The sequence below is a fragment of the Balaenoptera borealis genome (assembly GCF_965194805.1).
Source record: "Balaenoptera borealis genome assembly, chromosome: 6".
Lineage (NCBI taxonomy): Eukaryota > Metazoa > Chordata > Mammalia > Artiodactyla > Balaenopteridae > Balaenoptera > Balaenoptera borealis.
The window spans coordinates 39746664-39767935 of record NC_138863.1 but is presented as its reverse complement, the minus strand read 5'-3'; positions in this window follow the sequence as shown (position 1 = coordinate 39767935).

The following is a 21272-nucleotide window of genomic DNA, read 5'->3' as shown; positions in this document are numbered from 1 at the left end:
CACAATAAAGTGTGAGTGACTGGCTCTTCCCAGGAGTGTGTACTTTAATACCAAAGGAAGCAAATTCATAGGATAAACTTTCAGATATTAGCAATCAAGTCAGGGAGAAATGGGTTGGGATGGGGGGGTGCATAGGAAGAATAAGGTCTTCCCAACACTATAATAACATCCAAAAGGTTCTTCCAAAAGTATCTAAATGTTAAATTCAGTGCCAGACTCTTACAAAAGTTAAAAGATAAAGTTAAAGCTGTTTCAGACAAATCTCATTTTATTCCAGAAATGAAGTCAACACATAAATAAGGGAAGGTGGGAAGTTTAAAAAGAATTAAAGCATGGAAGTTATGAAAAGAGAATGATAGGTGCCAAGAGAGGAAAATTATATCGATACCTAAAATTTTCAAGTGTTAATGTTAAATCAGATGTATAATATTCCATCAAGAAATGAACAAATTGAAACTATGGCCTTCTCTCCCAAATGACTGAATAACAGCAATTTTTGTGCTTTATTCTTTCTTGTTCATCAGAATAAATTGCCCTGTATTGCACTCAGAAGGACCTCTGAAGCCCCTATTAGAGAAATGTAATCATCTTTGAAAGATGACATATAATCATCTTTGGAACCACAGTACTCACTGAAAATAGCATGTAAGTTCCTACCCATCTTTTTCTTTTCCCTACAGTGCCTTCCCATTTACTTTTTGTCCTCCTGTTATCTCTTGATCTGTTTTATATTACAACTTCTCAAATGTCTTTTAATGACATATAGAAAATTATCCACTTAATGTTTCCCTTTGTGAAACCTCAGGCTACCAAAAAAATTAAAGTAACTGAGTCTCATAAAATTAGACGAAAACCTTCTTTGAAGCAGTGCTGGGATTTTGCTTTCTTTCTTGTTTAAAACCAGAAAGTAGCAACATCTTTTTTAGGTGAAAGGGACCTTGACAATTTATCTAGTTTGTTAATCTAGGAGATACCACATAAAAACCATCAAACAACAGTGCATACCCCTCTTCTTGCTTACTTATTTTCAAACTTTAGTGAAGATAACTTCATAGAATAGTTGGTCTCTTTACAAATGAAAAAATAATGGTGATCATGGTTAAGATATATGGGTGGGCATCTGGTTATAAAATATGGGGTTTTTTTCCTCTTTCAATATATACAGATGTCCTGTTTCATGTGTTAAGCACATCTACCCATAAACTGTTACTATGAATTGCTCTGTTTGTTTAAGAGGAAATAACATGTGTAAAGAATTGAGATTAATCCTCTTGAAAAAATTAGGCAGGAACTATACCAAGCACGGAAAGTACAGATCAGTGGTTATGGTCACACCCAACAACCACATAGAAAGATGGTTCAAGATACCATAGTGGGTTTAATTAGAATTCTCAAGAGAAGAGCTGCCTGTGTAGTCTCACTCCTCTCTCTAAGGAGATAAAACCTCTGAATGACCCAATTAATGGTGCCAAGATGATAATAAGGCTCAGTGAAGTAAAATAGGACACTAAGGTGAGATCTCCTTCTACCAAACTTCATTGGCCTGGAGGAGGAATAAGGATGTGCTAGAGGATGAGGTGGGGGTGAGGAAGGGGAGGAAACAAAGCAGGAATTTTATCTCTTTATTTTATGTAAGCCAGACTCCCTGTTTTGTCCTTGGTCTTAGCCAGCCTCTCGAGATGGAGCTCTCAAGCAGGAATAAAGTGAAAGTAGGGCATTGTCTCCTACTGGTTACCGAGGGCGACAGCTGATTACATGGGGAATATTTGATAGAGTTTGATTTGGAGCCAGTGATTTGACACTTCATAGAGGTGTATCTCTTGGCTTTAGATTGATGGCAGGGTTCAAGTAGCAGTACCACCTTATCACAAAGCACTTTTGAGAATTATTATTCTCCTCTCCATTGTAATGAAAGAACCTAAATATCTCAGGTTCTTTTTACTTATAATTGGAGTATGCTAGTCTAGAAAAGAAGGTAGTTAAAAGTTATTGATACTGACACTTATATGACCTTACTTCAATTATCTGATTATGTTTTTTAAATCCTTAAACAATTATATGCTAGATATTTTCAAACAATAGGTAGGCAACTAATGACTGTGGTTTAAAATGAAATTGATATTCCAACTCCAAGATTCCTCTGGTCCTTGGAGTATCAGTTGCAAATCTACTGTTCATGAAATCTCAGCAGTGATGACAGAATAGAAATGACTTTATAATTTATTAAGTATCATATGAAAAATATATTAATGATTTTATTATTAACAAAACAAACAGTGACCTCTAATGAGTCTCTGAGCTCTGCTCCAGGGTCCTCCCTTCAACTTCGTTTCATCTGGTGGGAAGAAGTAGCTTCATTCCCTGCCATAGAGGGGCAGGGATTATATATGGTAGAAGCATAAACAAAGGTCCAAATTGCTATTAGATTTAGAAATGGTCAGAAGCACTCTCATTTGTTTTTCATCTTGAGCAAAAGGAAGACAGTGAAGTAAAAGGATCATCATTTTAAACTAAAAGAAAACTACTCCAAATTTGTAAAAATGGTAAAACCAAAAACTTAGCTTAAATTAATTTTAAATTTGGTTATGTCTGAAGAAAGCTAAGTACTATTTCTGAGTCATCATTTCTCTTCTATGCTAGTTATGCTTTCTTTCCCCTCATAATTTTTCAAATAAGTTTCACGATTTTGACAACAAAAAGGTTGACATTCTAGTTGGCTAATAAAACAGTATGAGAGAAGGAGAGTCTGTGGGGTTTTATTTTTTTGACAATGAATGGGAACACATCCCAGGAATCTGCCTATTACTGTTGAGCAGAGCAAGTTTTCATCTTACTGGAGAGGTTGTCTCAACCAGATCTGTTAGAAGGCAAGTTTTTTGTTTAGGTCCATGGGCTTACAGATTCTGTTCAGATCATCAAAGAGAAGCAATTAACAACATAGTGCTTGAATCAACAAAGAGTATTTTAGGTTTCATTTGCCTCACAATTTCTCTTTCATTAAGGCTGATTTCCTTTTTAAAGCAAAACTCACATATCTAACTTACTTTTATTCTTCAAAGAAGGGATTTATATTATTCTGCTTCCACAACTTTATAATTCATATTCTTTCAAACTACACTTTCTAAGCCATATTTCTAGGCTCACAATATATAGAGAATCTAAAGGGTTCACATACATGCTGATCTTCTCACTATCACCCTTTCCTATCTTCAAATTCTCACTTCTGACCTATGCTAAATATGTATCCTCACACAGGTACACATTCTCACATACCCTCATGATGATAAACACAAATGTAGTAGATAACCAAAACCCAAAGCAGAATTTCCAACATACAAATTCATTCGTTGCCTATTTTGTTCCTATTCCTATCAAGAGAATTGCTAGTTCACTTAAATAATGCCTGCTGTTAGTTCACTAAATCAGACTTGCTTACACAAAAAGAGAATTTATTAGAAATATCTGCAGTAGTTCACATAATTGCTGGGCATGTGGAACAATCAGATCCCAGGGAGTTCCAGGAGTCACCAGAGCACCCTCTCTTGAAACAAATTTGTTCAAACCAATTTCAGCGTTTTCTGTAACTAAGGTTTCACATTTATTGAAAAAATCTGATTAGTATACCTAGAATCATATATACCCCCTCCCATTTTTCAAAACAGAAAGAGGCTATTACTGAAAAAAGAAAAATGAATCGACAGTGATGGGATCTTGGTGGGACTTTGATGGCAATTTTCGGGATAATAGAAAAGTTCTATGTCTTGATTGTGGTGGTGGCTATATGAGTGTATAAATTTGTCAAAACTCAACAAACTGTACGCTTAAAGTTGTATTTTATTGTAGAATGAATAATATTTCAATAAACTTTACTTTTTAGAAAGATGACAAAAAATAAAAATAAATAAAATTATTGTTAGCTAAAAGATTCTGACCCTAATTTTAAAATCAATGAGGGGCTTCCCTGGTGGCGCAGTGGTTAGGAATCTGCCTGCCAATGCAGGGGACACGGGTTCGAGCCCTGGTCCAGGAAGATCCCACATGCGCAGAGTAACTAAGCCTGTGTGCCACAACTACTGAGCCTGCACTCTAGAGCCCGCGAGCCACAGCTACTGATGCCTGCGCGCCTAGAGTCCGTGCTCCGCAACAAGAGAAGCCACAGCAATGAGAAGCCCGCGCACTGCAGCGGAGAGTAGCCCCAGTTCGCTGCAACTAGGGAAAGCCCGCGCACAGCAACAAAGACCCACGGCAGCCAAAAATAAATAAATAATTTAATTAAATTTAAAAATAATAATAATAAATAAAATAAAACCAATGAAAACAAAGGAGGAATGTAAAAATAAGTCATTATGCCCAACAGACTATAAAAGTTAAATATAGAAATTGGTTTTAGAAGGTTCTAACAAATATATCTACGCACCATTAATAAAGGGAGAGCAAAGTGGCAACACTATTTGTTCAGGGCACAATTTGACCAATTTAAGGTTGATATCATGTGCACAGATGTCATATTCTCCTAGATGATTCTGTTTGGTAGTTTGCTTCGTACCCCTTGAGCTAACAGTCTAAGTTCTTTCAGGAGAATGATATAGCAACAAATTTCATTGTTCTGTATATTCATATCAGTCAGATAAAAGCTGCTGCAATCAGTATAGCAGTTTCATTCGAGAATGGATTTTTTAACGCTATCAACACATCTCTTACCTTAATTGTTATGCCTTACACAGACATCTGAAAAATGAGCTGATAATGAAACAATACGAAAAAGATTTATTTTCTAGGATGCCCTCTTAAATAACTAAGACACTGGGAAAATCTGAGCAAGAGTAAGGGTTTTTGTGGACATTGAAATAGCACATGCCCAGATTTATTTTACCACCAACCAACGTAATTATTTCCAAGGCAGAATATCAGTACATTGGTCCTACAGTTTAAATAGAATTGTGTCATCCAAGAATCATAAATAATGTGACGATTTACTTGAATCTGAGGGCAGTACCCTGTGCTTATGTAACCACTACCAGGTTGTCTTTTAAGACCTATAACTCGAAACAGATGAAAAATATCAAGGATGCTTAAATGTGTGTTTCTGTGTGTGTTTGTGTGTGTATGTGTGTGTCCATGTGTGTGTATGTGCTGTGAAGGGAGAAGGTTTTTGCTGAGCCTATTCTACTTTCAAGCCCTTTGACTATCTTTCTAAATAACTTGCTTTGCATAGGGATAATAGGGATTATGAAGAAGAGCTTTTCTTCAAGGGGAACCAGGAGGCAAAGATGGGTGAAATGAAGAGGGTTATTTCCTCTGCTGTTCAGCACGGTCCCTAGACTTAAGCAATTTTGAGGGTCCCTAAAGGCAGAAGCACACAGAGGAAGCTGTAGCAAACACCTTTGATGCCAGGATGCCCTACAGAAATAAACAAGACTCCAACAGGCATGCAGCGTCCCACAGCTCCCCTGGAAAGCAAATTTGTTTATAAGTCATGTGACACACCCCTGAGGACTTCCAAAAGTCACAGGCGAAAGGAATTTTTGTAAGGGATTAAAGGGTCAGACCCATCAGTGGGCATACTGAGCTAGCAAAAACCGAGCACTAATGTCAACTGCACTTCATTTCTCATGGTAAGTGGTGAAATCTGGCGAAATTTGGATGCCTCAAGCCAGTTCTGATCTCTTTACTGCCTGTGTCATGACCGCCTTCTAAAATGTAAAAAAAAGAAAAAATTCTAGATAATCAGCAGCCTCTTTGCCAACACCAAATATATGAAGAAATAAAATAGTTTCCCTGATCCTTGCCAGTCTTTTTGTCCTAACTATTGCCTCCTGCTGAAAGAAATGGTAGGCAATAACAATAACGATATTTATTGAGTCAGCATGGTGTTAGGTGATTTAATGCATTATCTCCTTTATCATTCAAAACAGACATTTGAATTACTCTTATTATTCCCATACCACAAATGAGGAAACTAAGTTTTTGAGGGATTAAATAGCTTGCTCAGGGTCACATGGCAAGTAAGCACTGGAGCCAAAAAGTGAAGAGAATAGCAAGGAGTTTTCCTCTAACCCACTCCTATATCAATTGCTGGCTGTCAAAACAGATTTCTTGCCAACAATCTTGAGCCCCTTAGAGGCCCAAGTCTCCTCAAAAGATGTACATCTATAGCCCTTTGTTTCCTTCTTCACCCAATGGAATTAATAAAAGCTACTCAAGCAGCAACGACAACCAGTTCCACACATTACTACTAATTCTTGCCAATTGTCCAATGTACAGATGACAGAGGCCACTGAGCAGTAGAAATAACAGTAACAATAGAGTTGAAGCAATTTAAATCAGTCTTATGCCCCATGCCAGCTAATGCCAAAAACCTTACATTAAAAAAAAAAAAAAATTCAAAAGAGTTTAAGACAAAAAAGAGGAGAAGGGAGGGTAGAAGTATTCTTCTCCACAGAACACCATTGGTACCTAGAGGAGTTCCACTTAGGACACAGAGGAAATGGCAGCCATGTGTTTTTCAGGAGACGATGCCCTACCTACATATTACCCAGCAGGGGGAGCCTTAACAGAATGAAAAAATGTCATCACATGGTAGTTGAACAGACTTTTATTTCTCTCTCTCTCTTACACATACACACACACACACGCACGCACGCGCACACGCGCACGTCCTGTAATTTTGCGTGCCATAGTGTATATTCAGTATAGCATAGAATAAAACTTAGAAGACTAAAAGTGTTAGTGTTGGCCCTGCCCTGTTACTCCAAGTAAGTTAATTAACACTCTCTGGGCTTCAGCTTCCTGCTCTCTTAAAAGAGGCAATTGGACCAGAGAATATTTTAAAATCTTCACAGCTCTAACCACCTCTATGGTTCAAAGAGCTACCCTATACACTCTTTGCCAAAGGAACTGTAACATTTTTCTTAAAAGAACTCTGAATCTAACCTACAAAAAAAAAGTCAGAAGCATATTTCAATCTGTGAATGCTCTAAATTAATGTTTAAGTTTTTTTTTTTTTTTTAAGAAAGTGCTTCTTTTCCTTCAGGCTAAAGAAATTCCTTGTCCTCATCTGTTGGCTGGCCCTCTTCAAGGCACAACGTATCCCTAACTTCTAACCTTGGCATGGCACTTTTTTCCCTTTTCCTATTGTAAGAGCTCTCTAAAGTCTTGTTTGCAGAATAGTGACGAAAACACTGCTGTCTGCAAGACTGCTTGTCACCTCTGAATATACTCCATCAACATGCTGCCACTTCATCTTGTTTAGACTCATCGACTGCTTTGTAGAAGGACACCAATGTCCACATCTATCTCCTTGAGACAGGCAGAGAGATGAATTCTTTTTCCTGTCTCAAAAAGAGCTGACAAGCTTTTAGTAGTGTTTATCTTCACTGAAGGGTGATAACCTTGAAAATGAAAGTTAAAAGAGACTGATACAATTAGGTACATAGTCTTCTCCATTCCATATTACAGTTGGTTTTCTTTTATAGTTGAACATGTCAAAGTTTTCTATTGTCCACACTGCTTTTTTAAATTAAATTTAAAGTTAATTTTTATTTACAGAATGCATGTGCATCATGCTGTGACTCTTGCAAAAATGTAATCCCTCTGTTAAGCCTAAAATGGGTTAAAAATATAATTCCTTTAATATTTCCATCCTATCAACTACTCTTCCCATATTATCTATGTCATTTTTTCTTTTCCTTTGCGTTTTTTCACCCCATATTATGTCATATTCAGAGTCTTGAGATTTCTTTAAAATAATTTTCCCTGATCACAGGCAAAATCTTAGAATTCTAATTATTTACATTGTGTTGACTCAGGGACAATAACAGGTGGATTTGACACTTTCATTAATAACTTGTTGCTATAGACTAAATATTTGTGTCCCCCTTCAAATCCATATGTTGAAATTCTAACCACCAATGTGATGGTATTAGGAGGCGGGGCCTTTGGGAGATGATTAGGTCATGAGGGTGGAGCCCTCATAAATAGGATTAGTGCTTTGATAAAAGAGACCCTAGAGAGTTCCGTTGCCCCTTCCACCATGCGAGGATACTGACAGAAGATGGCCATCTACAAACCAGAAATGGGCCCTCTCCAAAATCTGCCTGTGCCTTGAATTTGGACTTTCCAACCTCCAGAACTCTGAGAAATAAATGTCTGTTGCTTATGAGGCACCCAGTGTATGGTATTCTGTTATAGCACCCCAAATGGACTCAGACACATGTGCATGACGGTCCCCTTGTGATCTAGATTGTGCCCACTACTGGGGTTCGTTCACACAGACATGGATATGTCTGGCAAGCTGGTAGCCAGGCCCTCCAGAGACCCTTTTGCATGAGGCACTCGAAGTCCCTTAGGAAAGGGTTCATCCCTAACAGAAATAGGAAGGCAGGCACAAAGCTTTGGCCATCAGAGAAAAGCAGCATTTCTGAGTCCAGTATTATGTCTGTTGCTCTGCTTTGTCTCAGGGCTGACCCCCAAGGTGTCCTGTCTAAGGCATAGGGAGAGAAGGATCCATGAGCAAAAACAAAGTGTCACTCCGAACGGAATAATAACATTTTTTCCCATCATGCAGCAAAGCGAGGTGCAGCTGTGGCCGTTGCGGGCTCCTGATTCAGCTACAATGGAGCTGGTGGTTCCTGGTGAATGAGTGGCAGCAGATTCCTGGGAGGGGCGGCAGCCAGCAGGCGTACACTGGTCCAAGCACACATGAATCCCTCCCTGGGGACTCACAGACACACTGAAGGGTCATTCTAGGGGAACTGAAGTTCTGCAAAAACAGGACAGACATGCTCTACAGCAGCTCTGCTACTCTCCCCTCCCTGCCACTGCCACAGGCCATTCTCACGTGCCTGTTTCTATGGGTGAGCTTGACCAGTCTAGGATCTGTGGTAGGCAGGACTGAATCATCAAGTCTGGGAGGATACTAGTCAGAGGGGGGGTGGTGGAGGTCAGGTTCACACCAGCCTCTCCTGTCTCTCTGCAGCTGGTTGGCACCGGCAGGGCTCTGAGCACCTGCCCAGTGGGTGAGTCAGCATCCGCCCACGGCTGAATGCTGTGGCTTTTTCTCAGTGGGAGCGAGTTCGGGCTAAACATCTCTGTGGGCTTAATCTGGCCTGCAGGATGTATTTAGCCACCCCTGCTCCAGCCCTAAATTACTTCATAGTGATACCAGGACGTCTAAAAGTACAGTATCAGGTTTTGGCTCAGAACTTGATATTACACCCTAAGTGTGTTATCTTAATAAAATACATACCATCTTGGGCTTCCCTGGTGGCGCAGTGGTTGAGAATCTGCCTGCCAATGCAGGTGACACGGGTTCGAGCCCTGGTCTGGGAAGATCCCACATGCCGTGGAACGACTGGGCCCGTGAGCCACAATTACTGAGCCTGCGAGCCTGGAGCCTGTGCTCCGCAACAAGAGAGGCTGCGATAGTGAGAGGCCCGCGCACCGCGATGAAGAGTGGCCCCCACTTGCCACAACTAGAGAAAGCCCTCGCACAGAAACGAAGACCCAACACAGCCATAAATAAATAAATAAATAAATAAATAAAATTAAAATACATACCATCTCATGTTCTTTTCCATACCTTTTATGAAGAGCCAATGACCTCGTACATGGAGGTCTTTCTTTGGCATGAATTGTTTTTTTTATCTTTCTATCTCCCACCTCCACAAAATAATTATTAAGTCTAGTAGATATGCCAGGCAGTACCTTTGAACAACCTAAATTATAACTTTCCCTAAAATAGCACAATCTAAAACATAAAGATATTGAAACTCCATAACAAGGTTTTAAGATTCTTAGAACTGTAGCACAGGGCCGGATATCGAGTAACATCTCAACAAATAATTTTTGAGTTGCATTTTGTTGAATTGAATGAATTATCTGTTTGTTAGTTTGCTGGTTTGTTTGTTAAGAGTATCGTACACTCGAAGAGAAGGAGCTTGGAAGGAGCTTCTTTGAAGAAGTCACAGGTTCAAATCCTAACCCCCTTACATAGTATATAACCTTGGGAAAAATCATAAAACAGAGATAATATACTATATCTCTCTGGGATGTTGTAGTGATAAATGAGATAAGTATGTAAATCATCTAATATGTTTGGTTCAATGGAAGTTAACTATTTTTTTTTAAGTCTTAAAGAATAGCTTTATGACTATATCCAGTGAGGATCGAAAGGTCAACATCTGCACTTCTCAGCTCTTTTCTAAGAGCAGATAATTGTTACTTTCAGGGATCTCTGTAAAAGGTCTCTCCTATTTGGAAACAATGTCAGCTGTAGTGTAAAGATCAAGTTCTTGATGGTGCCTGAGCCTTGGATGCTATAGAAACTCTCAGAAATATCACACAGTTCCATTTTACTATCAAAGAAAACTTCAGGCAGATAGCATTTGACTTGAAATGCCTGGAAGGAAGGCAGCAGGGAGAATACCCCATATTCCAAGGTCAAGTTTGGCCTACTGAACAAGTCATAAGCTCTATCCACCTTTAGCAGCTCATTATGGAGACAGCACTGGCCTGACTTAGGGGTCTAAAACCATGAGATGTAGCGCTGGTTTACCCCTTCCTAGCTGTGTGGCCTGAGACAAGCTACTTAAGTTCATTGAAACTCAGTTTCCTCATCTGTGATACAAAACAACAATTCCTGTTCTTCCTATACTATTAAGTTATTGATTGTTCTCATCCTCTGTATATTTCTTGGGCTTAATGAATGTCTCCTCAGCCCTATGTCAGGCACTGAAGGTACTGTCTTGTATTATCTCGTGTACTCGTTACACCAACCTAATGAGGTAACTGTGATTCCCATTTTACAGATGAGAAAACTGAAACTCTGAGAAAACTGAAACAACTTGCATACCTAATTAGTGGCAGAGCAGGAATCCAACTTCAAAGACCACATGCTGAGCCATCATTCTAAGTTGCCTATCAGAAAGTAAGGTGGGTTTGCGGTGTCTGGCACTCATTCAACGTGCATGTATTAAGGACTAGTTCCTGCCTCAAGGAGTTTATATCCAAAAGTATAGTTCAAAGATACACAGGGTCAAATTGCCATTTGCATCCACCCCAGAAGAGTTAACTGAACCCTGAGTCTGCAGCCAGTGGGGTAATTTCCTGACAGGATATGAGACCAAAAGAGACTTACCCACAACCCAAGTCACCCACACTCAGATGGGGTTACAGATAGTCAATCTGTTTCTCCAAAAGGTACAACTTCTTCTCTGGTCTGTAGGCACCTCCCCTTCTATTTCCATTAAAGTAACATTAAAAGAAAAAGACATGTGTTTATTTTACTTCTTTTTAGTCAAAAGTAAAATTGTATTTTGCTTGGTCTAGGCAAATTTAATGCTACATTGCAAAAAATAAAACCTTTCTTAAGTTACAAAAATGATATTAAATCTTTTTTTTTTATTGTCTTTATTGTGCCCTCACTTTTTTTTTTTAATTTTATTTATTTATTTATTTATTTTTGGCTGTGTTGGGTCTTCGTTGCTGTGCGAGGGCTTTCTCCAGTTGCGGCGAGTGGGGGCCCCTCTTCATCGCGGTGCGTGGGCCTCTCACTGTCACAGCCTCTCTTGTTGCAGAGCACAGGCTCCAGACGCACAGGCTCAGTAGTTGTGGCTCACGGGCCCAGTTGCTCCGCGGCATGTGGGATCTTCCCAGGCCAGGGCTTGAACCCGTGTCCCCTGCATTGGCAGGCGGATTCTCAACCACTGCGCCACCAGGGTAACCCAAAAATAATATTAAATATTTATTGGGTTGTCCTACTGATAGGCATAGCACTACAGTATTTAATTGTTTCCACAGTTGTTAGAGCCTAGAATTTTAAAACTTCAAAGTAATTGTCTAATGCCATTTTACGTAAAAGGACTAAACTGAAAGCTGGGTCTCCTCACTCCCAGTCCTATGCTCTTACCACTGTAAGAATGTCCTTCTTTAACTCTGCTGGATTTAATTCCCTGCCTGAAGGAGAAGAATCTTATCCTTCTGTCTTCCTCTCTGCCAAATTCCTATTGATTGGTGGGTGACAAGCTAGTAAAAGCTTGATGAGAATGCCATCTAAGCCTTCAGTGTCAAGATCAAGGGAAGCTTATAAAGAGATGCTTTTCATCTTTTCCTAAAGTCAGTACCTTAGGTAATCACTTCTTGTCCAAAAGCAATGAGTCTCCCAGATGAGGTGCCATGACTCAAGGAACTCTGGCCCCAGCTTTGTCAGCTCATTAAGGATACCGTCTACCACAAAGTGACTTTTGAACACACTAAATAGGAAGAATCAAGTGGTTTCTGCAATGACAGAATCAGCTGGACCAGAGCCTGAGCTTTAAAATAAATCAGATATTGCAGAAGTAAACAACAAAAGAAGCTGAAGACAGACTGAATACAGACACGGTGCTTTTATCTGTCATCCAGCAAGCCGCAAATAGAAATAGTGTTTCTGTAGTGCCATCTTATCACATTGTGGGTTACTAGCCCACTTCACTTGCTGGTCTGTGAGCTCTTAGAGAGCAAGGACTCTGCCATGCATATTTTTATTCCATAGTTTGCAGTACATTTATATAGTGGATGTTTGATGTATGAAGAAATAAAGGAAGAAAGGAACAAAAACTCTCTGTCTCATATCTTAAAGAAATTTATAATGAAAGCTTTTGTTCTTCTTCCAGACTATTTAAAACCGTGATAGAAAAAAATAATTGTTCAATTATTTTGTAGAAAAAAATGAGGAGAATGGGGAATAAGAGAGGTGAATAAAGAAAGGAATAAACATTTGTTTAGGGGCTACCTTGTGCCAAACACTGTAGCAGATAATTTGTATATATTCTCTCATCTAATCCTTACAATAGAACCATGAGTCAGATAGTCATATTTCTCCTTTTTCATACATTGATAAAGAAACCAGGGCTCAGGAGGACTAAGTAACTTGTTCAAAGTCATGCAGCTGGTAAGTGACAGAGCTGGAATTCAACTCACTAACTGTAAAGCCATATTCTTTTTATTTTATCAAGTTGGATACTACAGGCAAAAATACCATTCCAAAACCATAATTAACAGAATTCTAGTAACAAGCATTTCTATTATTCTAGCACAGCCAGCACTTACCACCTCTTCTTCTCTCCATGACATACTTTTTCTTTAAGACACTAATTTGGAACTTCTGCTTCCAGCAGAGATGGAATCACAGGGAACAAATTTACACTCTTAGCTGTAACAAGCAAAACAAACAAACAAAAAACAACCCACAAAACATATATAAATATATTAAACAACAGTTTCAAAACATTGGGCCTCAGGCAATGAAGCATGGTGATACCTGAATTATGAGAAGTAAATGATGTGAACCCTACAAGTGCTCTGACTTACTACTTTGAGAAAATTTCCAACACATATCACAAAATGGGTGTATCCAGGCACAACCCAGTGAATGGCCTGAATTGAGGAGATAGAAATGAGAGTCCAAAAGAAGACCCAAGGCAGGTAGAGTTTGCAAGACAGTGTGCCAGAGAGGAGACAGCTGCACAAAATGAGAACAGCAGAGATTCGCAGAGAGTCCCTCTCAGTATTTAGCAGAGTATTGATCAGTGTAGGCATGTGAGGAAATTATTCCTGGCGGGGAAAGAACCACTAGAGGATTAAAGAGAAGAGTGTCCAAAACTTACACAAGACCAGGACAAGTCCATACTTCTAACCAGAATGGATAAACCTTATAATTTGTGGGGTTTGAGGTAGATTACTCATTGGGTAGTCTTACCTCAATAGTGGGGAATAATTAGACCTAAACTAAACACTGTACTGATTCCACCAACAAATCTTAAAAACAAGATCCAGAGGGAACAAACTGTTCTCAAGTAATTTAACTGTATTCCAGAACAAAGCTCAACAATATTTACAGGAATACAAAGATATTCAGAACCAACATGGTGCAATTCACAATGTCCACCAACCAGTCATCCAAAGAAACAAGTAAACAGGAAGAAAATATTTCTTTCCAGGGCAAAGGCAGGCATACTTTTTTTCCATTATAAAATATTCAGGTTCCCTGAATCGAGGTTTTCTCCGCTGTAGACTCACTGTGGGTGCAGTTCCAGAGGCCAGAAATCCAAAATCAAGGTGTCACCAGGGATTTTCTCCCGCCAAAGGGTCTTGAAGGAAGATCTTTCCTTGCCTCTTCCAGCATCTGGCGGCTCCATGAATATGGAGAGGAGACTGGCTCCAGATGGCAGACCAGAAGGATGTGCGCTCACTCCCTCTTGCGAGAGCATCGGAATCACATCTAACTGCTGAACAATCATCGATAGGAAGACACTGGAACTCACCAAAAATGATACCCCACATCCAAAGACAAAGGAGAAGCCTCAATGAGACAGTAGGAGAGATGCAATCACAGTATAATCAAATCCCATAACCACTGGGTGGGTGACTCATAACCTAGAGAACAATTATACCACAGAAGCCCACCCACTGCAGTGAAGGTTCTGAGCCCAACATCAGGATTCCCAACCTGGGGGTCAGGTAACGGGAGGAGGAACTCCCAGAGATTCAGACTTTGAAGGCTAGCGGGATTTGATTGCAGGGCTTCAACAGGACTGGGAGAAACAGAGACTCCACTCTTGGAGGGCACACACAAAGTAGTGTGCACATCAGGACCCAAGGGGAAGGAGCAGTGACCCCATAGAGGACTGAACCAGACCTACCTGCTGGTGTTGGAGGGTCTCCCGAAGAGGCAGGGGGGTCTGTGGCTCACCGTGGGGACAAGGACACTGGCAGCAGAAGTTCTGGAAAGTACTCCTTGGCATGAGCCCTCCGGGAGTCTGCCATTAGCCCCACCAAAGAGCCTGTGGCCTCCAGTGCTGGATTGCCTCAGGCCAAACAACCAACAGGGAGGGAACTCAGCCCCACCCATCATTAGACAAGCAGATTAAAGTTTTACTGAGCTCTGCCCACCAGAGCAACACCCAGCTTGACCCACCACCAGTCCCTCCCAACAGAAAGCTTGCACACGCTTCTTAGATAGCCTCATCCACCACAGGCAGACAGCAGAAACAAGAAGAATTACAATCCTGCCACCTGTGGAACAAAAACCACATTCACACAAAGATAGACAAAATGAAAAGGCGAGGACTATGCACCAGATGAAGGAACATGATAAAACCCCAGAAAAACAACTAAATGAAGTGGAGATAGGCAACCTTAGAGAAAAAGAATTCAGAATAATGATAGTGAAGGTGGTCCAGGACCTTGGAAAATGAATGGAGGCAAAGATCGAGAAGATGCAAGAAATGTTTAACAGGACCTAGAAGAATTAAAGAAAAAACATGTAGAAGGATTAAAGAACAAACACACAGAGATGAACAATACAATAACTAAAATGAAAAATACACTACAAGAATCAATAGCAGAATAACTGAGGCAGAAGAACAGATAAGTGACCTGGAGGACAGAATGGTGGAATTCACTGCCACGGAGCAGAATAAAGAAAAAAAATTGAAAAGGAATGAAGACACCCTAAGAGACTTCTGGGACAACATTAAACACACCAACATTCGCATTACAGGGGTCCCAGAAGAAGAGACAAAGAACCTGAGAAAATATTTGAAGAGATTATAGTTGAAAACTTCCCTCACATGGGAAAGGAAATAGCCACCAAAGTCCAGGAAGCACAGAGAGTCCCATACAGGGTAAATCCAAGGAGAAACATGCCGAGACACATATTAATCAAACTATCAAAAATTAAATATAAAGAAAAAATATTAAAAGCAGCAAGGGAAAAACGACAAATAACACATGAGGGAATCCCCATAAGGATAACAGCTGATCCTTCAGCAGAAACTCTGCAAGCCAGAAGGGAGGGGCAGGACATATTTAAAGTGATGAAAGGGAAAAACCTACAACCAAGATTACTTTACCTAGCAAGGATCTCATTCAGATGTGATGGAGAAATTAAAACTTTAACGGACAAGCAAAAGCTAAGAGAATTCAGCACCACCAAACCAGCTTTACAACAAATGCTAAAGGAACTTCTCTAGGCAGGAAGCATAAGACAAGGAAAATACCTACAATAGCAAACCCCAAACAATTAAGAATATGGTAATAGGAACATACATATTGATAATTAACTTACATGTAAATGGATTAAATGCTCCAACCAAAAGACATAGACTGGCTGAATGGATCCAAAAACAAGACCCGTATATATGCTGTCTACAAGAGACCCACTACAGACCTAGGGACACATACAGACTGAAAGTGAGGGGATGGAAAAAGATATTCCATGCAAATGGAAATCAAAACAAAGCTGGAGTAGCAATACTCATATCAGATAAAATAGACTTTAAAATAAAGAATGTTACAAGAGACAAGGAAGGACAGTACATAATGATCAAGGGATCAATCCAAGAAGAAGATATAACAATTAAAAATATATATGCACCCAACATAGGAGCACTTCAATACATAAGGCAAATACTAACAGCCATAAAAGGGGGAAATTGACAGTAACACAGTCATAGTAGAGGACTTAAACACTCCACTTTCACCAATGGACAGATCATCCAAAATGAAAATAAATAAGGAAACACAAGCTTTAAATCACACAATAGACCACAGAGATTTAACTGATATTTATAGGACATTCCATCCAAAAAAAACAGAATACACTTTCTTCTCAAGTGCTCATGGAACATTCTCCAGGATAGATCATATCTTGGGTCACAAATCAAGCCTTGGTAAATTTAAGAAAATTGAAATCGCATCAAGTATCTTTTCTGACTGACAACGCTATGAGACTAGATATCAATTACAGGAAAAATCTGTAAAAAATACAAACATATGAATGCTAAACAATACACTACTTAATAACCAAGAGATCACTGAAGAAATCAAAGAGGAAATAAAAAAATACCTAGAAACAAGTGACAATGAAAACACGATGACCCAAAACCTATGGGATGCAGCAAAAGCAGTTCTAAGAGGGAAGTTTATAGCAATACAATCCTACCTTAAGAAACAAGAAACATCTCAAATAAACAACCTAACCTTAGATCTAAAGCAATTAGAGAAAGAAGAAAAAAAAAAAAACCCAAAGTTAGCAGAAGGAAAGAAATCATAAAGATCAGATCAGAAATAAATGAACAAGAAATGAAGGAAATGATAGCAAAGATCAATAAAACTAAAAGCTGGTTCTTTGAGATGATAAACAAAATTGATAAACCATTAGCCAGACTCATCAAGAAAAAAAGGGAGAAGACTCAAATCAATAAAATTAGAAATGAAAAAGAAGTAACAACTGACACTGCAGAAATACAAAGGATCATGACAGATTACTACAAGCAACTATATGCCAATAAAATGGCAACCTGGAAGAAATGGACAAATTCTTAGAAATGCACAATCTTCCGAGACTGAACCAGGAAGAAATAGAAAATATGAACAGACCAATCACAAGCACTGAAATTGAAACTGTGATTCAAATCTTCCAACAAACAAAAGCCCAGGACCAGATGGCTTCACAGGTGAATTCTATCAAACATTCAGAGAAGAGTTAATACCTATCCTTCTCAAACTCTTCCAAAATATAGCAAAGGGAGGAACACTCCCAAACTCATTCTACGAGGCCACCGTCACCCTGATACAAAAACCAGACAAAGATGTCACACAAAAAGAAAACTAAAGGCTAATATCACTGATGAACATAGATGCAAAAATTCTCAACAAAATACTAGCAAACAGAATCCAACAGCACATTAAAAGGATCATACACCACGATCAAGTGGGATTTATCCCAGGGATGCAAGGATTCTTCAATATACGCAAATCAATCAATGTGATACACCATATTAACAAATTGAAGGAGAAAAACCATATGATCATCTCAATAGATGCAGAGAAAGATTTTGACAAAATTCAACACCCATTAATGATAAAAACCCTCCAGAAAGTAGGCGTAGAGGGAACTTTCCTCAACATGATAAAGGCCATATATGACAGACTCACAGCCAACATCGTTCTCAACGGTGAAAAACTGAAACCATTTCCACTAAGATCAGGAACAAGACAAGGTTGCCCACTCTCACCACTATTATTCAACATAGTTTTGGAAGTGTTAGCCACAGCAATCAGAGAAGAAAAAGAAATAAAAGGAATCCAAATCGGAAAAAGAAGAAGTAAGGCTGTCACTGTTTGCAGATGACATGATACTATACATAGAGAATTCTAAAGATGCTACCAGGAAACTACTAGAGCTAATCAATGAATTTGGTAAAGTAGCAGGATACAAAATTAATGCACAGAAATCTCTTACATTCCTATACACTAATGATGAAAAATCTGAAGGTGAAATTAAGAAAACACTCCCATTTACCATTGCAACAAAAAGAATAAAATATCTAGGAATAAACCTACCTAAGGAGGCAAAAGACCTGTATGCAGAAAATTATAAGACACTGATGAAAGAAATTAAAGATGATACAAATAGATGGAGAGATATACCATGTTCCTGGATTGGAAGAATCAACATTGTGAAAATGACTCTACTACCCAAAGCAATCTACAGATTCAATGCAATCCCTATCAAACTACCACTGGCATTTTTCACAGAACTAGAACAAAAAATTTCACAATTTGTATGGAAACACAAAAGACCCCAAATAGCCAAAGCAATCTTGAGAACGAAAAATGGAGCTGGGGGAATCAGGCTCCCTGACTTCAGACTATATTACAAAGCTACAGTAATCAAGACAGTTTGGTACTGGCACAAAAACAGAAATATAGATCAATGGAACAGGATAGAAAGCCCAGAGATAAATCCACGCACATATGGTCACCTTATCTTTGATAAAGGAGGCAAGAATATACAGTGGAAAAAAGACAGCCTCTTCAATAAGTGGTGCTGGGAAAACTGGACAGGTACATGTAAAAGAATGAAATTAGAACACTCCCTAACACCATACACAAAAATAGACTCAAAATGAATTTAAGACCTAAATGTAAGGCCAGACACTATCAAACTCTTAGAGGGAAACATAGGCAGAACACTCTATGACATAAATCACAGCAAGATCCTTTTTGACCCAGCTCCTAGAGAAATGGAAATAAAAACAAAAATAAACAAATGGGACCTAATGAAACTTAAAAGCTTTTCACAGCAGAGGAAACCATAAACAAGACGAAAAGACAACCTTCAGAATGGGAGAAAATATTTGCAAATGAAGCAACTGACAAAGGATTAATCTCCAAAATTTACATGCAGCTCATGCAGCTCAATATCAAAAACACAAACAACCCAATCCAAAAATGGGCAGAAGACCTAAATAGACATTTCTCCAAAGAAGATATGCAGATTGCCAACAAACACATGAGACAATGCTCAACATCATTAATCATTAGAGAAATGCAAATCAAAACTACAATGAGATATCATCTCACACCGGTCAGAATGGCCATCATCAAAAAATCTACAAACAATAAATGCTGGAGAGAGTGTGGAGGAAAGGGACCCTCTTGCACTGTTGGTGGGAATGTAAATTGATACAGCCACTATGGAGAACAGCATGGAGGTTCCTTAAAAAACTAAAAATAGAGCTACCATATGACCCAGCAATCCCACTACTGGGCATATACCCTGAGAAAACCATAGTTCAAAAAGAGTCATGTACCAAAATGTTCATTGCAGCTCTATTTACAATAGCCAGGACATGGAAGCAACCTAAGTGTCCATCAACAGATGAATGGATAAAGAAGATGTGGCACATATATACAATGGAATATTACTCCACCATAAAAAGAAACGAAATTGAGTCATTTGTAGTGAGGTGGATGGACCTAGAGTCTGTCATATAGAGTGAAGTAAGTCAGAAAGAGAAAAACAAATACTGTATGCTAACACATATATATAGAATCTAAAAAACAAACAAAAAAAATGGTCATGGAGAACCTAGGGGCAAGATGGGAATAAAGATGCAGACCTACTAGAGAATGGACTTGAGGATTCCTTGAGGGGGGAGAGTAAACTGGGACAAAGTGAGAGAGTGGCATGGACATATATACACTACCAAATGTAAAATAGATAGTTAGTGGGAAGCAGCCGCGTAGCACAGGGAGATCAGCTCGGTGCTTTGTGACCACCTAGAGGGGAGGGATAGGGAGGGTGGGAGGGAGGGAGATGCAAGATGGAAGAGATATGGAGATATGTGTATATGTATAACTGATTCACTTTGTTATAAAGCAGAAACTAACACACCATTGTAAAGCAGTTATACTCCAATAAAGATGTTAAAAAATAATAAATAAATAATAGGTTTTTAAAAAGCCCCTCAAGCTTATCTCCCAAATGCAGAGTTATGACCAGGATTCACAGTCAATTCACGGTCGTGGTAATGGGAAAAGCAGGCTGAATTGTTCTTTTAGTCTCTTCCTCCACTCTTAGACACCCAATGACAAAGACAAAAGAAAACAAAAGCTCTCCTCTTTCTTCCTTCAGTCAAAAAACAAGTCTCTGTACACGTCAGCTTGTAGTCAAGTTGTTCTCAAGTATAGTCCAAGTAGACTGCTTAATTGTCTGGCCTTCCTGCTCTACAAAGGGCCAGGTCTTTCAAAATTCTAATTCTTACAAAGCTGTGGTACTGCCCACCACCATTCAATGATAGTCCCCAAGGTCCTCTCCCCCAAGCCCTGTATGCACCCTTTGCCTAGTTCCTGGGACTTTGAATACGATGGATTTTACTCTCTTGATTAGATTACATTACAGGGCATAGTTGACCTTAAGGTAGGGAGATTATCTGGGTGGGCCTGACCTAATCACATGAGCCCTTTGAAAGCAGAGAGTTTCTCCAGCTCATCACAGAAGAGAAAGTAAGAGGTTGGGAACTGGAAAAGGATTCCATGCACCCTTGCCGACTGGCAGATGGAGGATATCATGAGGCAAGGAATGTGGGCAGCTTGTAGGAACTGAGAGAAGCCTTTGGCTGAAAAAGCCAGCAGGGAAATGGTGACCTCAGTCCTACAACTGTAAGGACCTGAATTCTGCCAATAATCTGAAGGAGTTTGGAAGTGGATTCTTCCCTGGAGCCCACAGATAAGAGCTCAACCTGACTGATGCATCGATTTTAGCCTTGAGACTCTTAGCAGAAACCCCAGCCACACCGTGCCTTCTGACCTATATAGCACTGTGGGCTAATAAATGGGTGTTATTATATGCCAATTATATCTCAGTTTAAAAAACAAAAAATCTCTTTAAGAGGGCAATTTGGCAATATCTATCAAAATCACAAATTCATATCCCCTTTGAC